Raw genomic sequence first — 5,398 nt, forward strand, 5'->3', positions numbered from 1 at the left:
CCTCCCTTCCTTCCAGTGGGTCTCCCTCTCCATCTCACTCATCACCCCATTCCTCATCTCGAACATTCTCCCTCAGATCCTAGAAGCCTTTCTTCACCAGGTTCATCCTCTCTTTCTCAGCAAGTGGCAGGTTTCAAAGTCACAGCTTTCAAGAAGCCTTCCCTGTATGTCTCGTAATCTCACCGCCCACTCGAGAATCTACGTCCCTTCTCAGTGCTCCCATAACACCCTGCGTTTCCTATCTGCTCTTTTGACTGTTTTTCCTGCTCAAACGTAAAACGCTGTGAGGGCATGAACTGTATCCACTTCTGCTTTCATTTAACATTTATAGGGAGAGCTCTGGTGGCCTAGTGGTAACAAGCTGCACTGCAATCCCTAAGGCATGAGGTTCAAATCCACCAGCTGCGTTGTGGGAGAAGGATGGACAATCTCTTCCCGATTAACGGCCTCTGAAAATCTGCTAGACGGTCAGCTATGAGTCGGTTCCAACTCCACGATACACAACAACAGATAAAAATAGTAGGAATAATACAGTCTCTTGTGAGGGCAGTGGAAGAAGAAAGGATAGGTACAGAGTGAAACCGAGATTTTGTTTTGGAGCCAGTGAAGGTGAAATAAAATAGTTCATGGAGGAGAGGCCAATGAGAGAAATGGTAGATTTTGAAAGGCAACGTGCGCAGGGGGCCTCAGGAGGGCAAGTGACATATAGCTCCTCAGTCAACAAAGGCAAATATAGAACAGACCATCATTGGATTTGGCCAGGAGCAGGCCGCTGGGGACTTAGAGCGGTTTCCATGGCGTGCTGCAGAGAGAAAGCAGATTGCGTGGGCCTGAGGAGTGAGTGGGTGCTGGAGAAAGAAGACCACAAATGCATGCTCCCCTGGGAGGCATGAAAGACAGGCGTGGGGCGCAGGGTGGTGGGCAGGTTAAGTAAGGTCATTTCGTCAAGATGTGGTGATTAGGCTTTACTCAAGGGCCAGAGGTAGCGAATCTTTGGAGAGTGCTAAGTGGCCTTCCCTGCCCCCTCCAAAGCGGAGCGTCTGCTGCCTGGTGGTGGGCTACATACAGAAAATGTAAACACCGAGCCAAGTATGCTAACATTTGTCCTGAAGGGAAAGAGGCTCAGAGAGTGGTGGCTGGTAGGAATGCTTTCCTGAGTGATGCCTGGTAACCCCAGATGTGAGGTGGAAAGGTCTGCGGTGGGGAGAGTATGGTGAGGTATTGAACTGATCTAAAGGCTACCAGTGAAATCAAGGCAATGAAAGGCAGAGAACTGCAGAGGCGAAAGCAAGCTGTCGTCAAGAACTCGCGAGTGCCAACAGCTGTAGAAAATTGGAAGAAGACAGGACAGTTAGTGCAGGCCATAGAGCTGCAGTCAAAGAGGAATTCCATTAACTGGTCAGAGTAGTGAAAACAGGCCTGAAATTTGGGAGCAGATGAGAAGAGCTTTTACTTAGACAGTGAGCAGTGGCCTCGAGAAGAACCAAGTTCTAAGGAAGTATGAGTACAGCAAAAGGGAAGCTGGGAGGGCCTGGGCTCAAATCCCAAAGGTCACAGAGATTGGACAGCTGGACCTCCCACTCTGCTTGGGTGGGAGCTGTCAGGCAAGGCCGAGGATAAAGAGGAGCTCCAGGCTATGCCTGAGTGCCTGGGAAGACCTTGAAAGAATGGCAGCCACAGCCTGTCCACAACTTTGTTCAGCAATCATTTCTTGATCATGCACTTTGCACCAGGTATTGGCTGCAGGCTCTTCCTGTTCTCAAGAAGTTTCCACTGAGACAGAACTAAGTCATGGACAACCTATGATACAGGGAGATGATGTTGGTAGCAGAGAAAGCTGTAGAAAAGGTTTGGAGGGTTTCTGTGTTAGTAGTGCCAAGACAACAGAAGCCCACAATAAAGAGGCTCGCACACATGCTAGCATAATGCTGGGTCTACTTTCCTCCAGGAAGTGAAGAAGAAAGGCTTTATGCAGAAAACCTGAGATTTGGTTTAATTGGAATAAGCCTGTGAATCCACTAAATGGTTATGGTTTTTTGTATATTGCCACTTTGGTAGTTTAAAACGAGACACGGATAGTTTTCAGATTCTATATTTACATCATTACAATTCCATTTGTGTCTAGCCACAAAAAGTCAATAATATGCTCTGTTAAGAAAAAATAAATACATAAAAAAGGCACAGAGAGAATTTTTCCCCAGAGGCCCATCCTATGGGAGCCACATGTCCTTGACCATGGAGCACTGTATAGCTGAAATAGTTTGTGTTTTGCAAGCGCTGGTAAAAGCATCCTTGAGTGGTGCAATGTCTGCTAACTGAAAGGCTAACAGTTCAAGGCCCTCCAGGGGCACCTGGGAAGAAAAGCCTGGCCATCCACTATTGAAAATTCAACCATTGAAAACTTATGGAGATTAGACAGGAAACCAGATGTATGTGTGTGTGTGTGTGTGTGTATGTGTGTGTGTGTGTTCATGAGTTTATGTAGATGGGGGAGGAGCAACTTAGAAAAGGAGGGGGAGATAGCACTACTTGAAGAATGAATTAATGTCACTGCTTTGTACAAGTGGAAATGCTTGAATTGGGGGTGTGTATTTCACCATAGATATTCTCAAACAAAATTTTTAAAAACCCAATGGAGCATGCTCGCTTTGGCAGTACATATACTAAAACTGGAACAATACGGAGAGATTAGCACGGTCCCTGAACAAGGATGGCATGCAAATTCATGAAGTGTTCCATAGTTTTTAGTACGTAACTTGGGAGAGCATCAATGTTAGTGAACTAACTCAGTCTCATAAGGAGAAATACTGCATAAAATCATTATTGCTAAAACAGGATAACTAGTAAAACATGTATGGGGACCCAAGGGGTGAATGGAGGGGTGAGGATGAGTAGAGGGATGAAATCACAGAGTTGCACAGTTTGGTGGGTGGAGGGAGGCAGGGAAGGAAATGGGAAGGATCTGGGTGAAAAGACAGGGTAATGATGGGCAAGCTCCAATGGTGACTAATTTTATAAAATATAATGCATGAGAACGATTGTATGAAACCCAGTATGAATGAAGAAAAGTGTGAAACACAACATATATAAACTTTGTAAGCAAACCAATTAAAAACTCCCTCTATAGAGGACAGTTTGATTTTGACACAGTTGGGGTCATTAAGGGTTGGGGTCCACTTGATTGCTGCTGATAGTGGTATGCTGGCAAACTGTTTTGGAAAACTACTTCTGTAGCATTCACCTTGAAGGTTTTTTAAAAAGGTATACTATACATAATTTTTACCATGGCCTCTTTTCTGAGTATAAAAGTAAGGAATACTCATTATGGAAAAGGTGGAGGTGAGGAGTTTAAATGAGATTTTTAAAAAAACAACCCAACATTTAAAAATACCTTTTGTGAACTGGAACATATCATGGCTCAGTGGTCCTTATAAGTATTTTAGTGATAAGAAGAAAAGATATTTAGAGGAAATCTTGTGATCCTTCAACCAAAGCACAGTCTAAGCATCAAATCTATATGTATCTGGTGACCGAAAAGTGGCATTTTATTATTGGAATTGACTTGACTAGAAACTGCAAACTGGAGAAAGTTTCTTTTGGTAATAATCTCATCTCTATCTAGTGATAGCTGGTCTGTCAGTTTGTTGTGCTGAGGTAACTTGGTGTTGCTGTGATACTGAAAGCTGTACCACTGATGTGTCAAATGCCATTATGGTTACACATGGTGGACAGGGTTTGGTAGAGCTCCCAGATTAAGACAGTCTTGGAATCAGGATTGGTATCCACTTCCTAAACAACATGCTTTCAGAAACTCTATGAACATTAGCTAGACAATGATAGAGAACAGGGTTCAGATCTTTTGTTCATAGGGTCTTTTTGAGTTGTGCTCAACTCAACGGCACTTAACAAGTGCCTATCTAGTGTTATCTAGTCATAGGCATAATTCTTAGGTAGCTTACATAATTCTTATGGCCTGTGTCATCTCTTTTTCAGAATGGGTGGGACCTATGTCTTGCTTCTCATCAATAAAATATGGCAGAAGTGCTGGTCTGTCGTTCTCATGACTTTGTGACATTATGTAAGGCTTCATTTTAGCAGGCTGGAGTGAGATCCTCCTGTGGGCCTTGAACGCAAAGAGCCATGGAGAGGGCCGTGCGGCAGGAAACTGTAAAGGCATAGATCTGGAGCAGCTTAGGGCAGGCTCCAGCCAACAACCAGCATGCAGCCACCAGAAAACGAAGCCTGCCAGTAACCTGAATGAGCTGGGGAGCAGATTTCGTCCCTGGTTGAGCCTCCAGATGAAAATGCAACCCAGTAGAAACTTCAATTACAGTTCTGAGAGACTGAGAACCCAGACCAGCTCTGTAGCCTTCTAACCCATGGAAACTGTAACATCATGTGTGTTCTATCCAGCTGCTAAGTTTGAAGTACTTTGTTGCACAGCAATAGAAAAGGAATAGAATGGTCCCCAACAGTCCTGCACTGTTAGCCTCAAGGCTCAGGCAGGCATTACACCTCTCCAATGATTTGTAATTAGAATGTAAATGGTGCTTTCTACCACCTTTTCCATCCCTGTTTCCTCATAAATCCACATTCTAGCAGACTGGCTGGAAATACAGAATACTATTAATACCTTTGTCTGAATTGTTTTCAATCCACCCCTTTGAACCTCATACTTAGAAACTTCTAGACCACTGGATCATAGCTTCTGCAACAATATTTATTTGCATCATTTGTTTGCTCCCAATTTACATACTGGGATCCCTGGGTGGTGTAAACTGTAAACACACTGGACTGCTCACGGAAAGGTTAAAGGTTCAAATCTACCCAGAGGTGTCTTGGAAGAAAGCAAGGAGCAGAGGGTTAAGCGAGGGGGAGAAGAATGACCGCCCTGCTGGTCCTCATAGACATATCTGTCTTTATGAACCAGCCATGGAAAAAATATCAGTCAAGGGAGCCCAGCTCTGACATAGAGGGTCACTAGGAGTTGAAACTGATTTGGACAACAACTGGTGGATTAATATACTGTCATGTGATTCTTTTAAAATCTTATTTTGCTGAAAGTATTATTGAATGTGTATAGCATATGGAATGAAAAGTGTGTGTGTGTGTGTACACAAAAGCCCTGGGTGTTGGTCTGCTAACCAAAATGTTGGTGCCTCAAGTCCACCAGCTGCTCTGCAGGAGAATGATAGCTTCCTCTTCAAAAGATCCACTGCCTCAGAAACTCTATGGGGTTGGAATCCCCTCAGCTGAACCAGAAAGGTGAGCAGGTTTCCTCCTGGCAAACTGCTCCCAGGAAGATTAGTCTTGGAAACTTACAGGACAGTCTATTTCATTCTCCGGGGCTGTTATAAGTCAGCATTGACTTTGCAGCAATGGCATGCATGAGTACGTA

The sequence above is a fragment of the Elephantulus edwardii genome, unplaced genomic scaffold (assembly GCF_000299155.1).
Source record: "Elephantulus edwardii isolate Elephantulus edwardi_28Jun2011 unplaced genomic scaffold, EleEdw1.0 scaffold00016, whole genome shotgun sequence".
In the NCBI taxonomy this organism is placed as follows: Eukaryota; Metazoa; Chordata; class Mammalia; order Macroscelidea; family Macroscelididae; genus Elephantulus; species Elephantulus edwardii.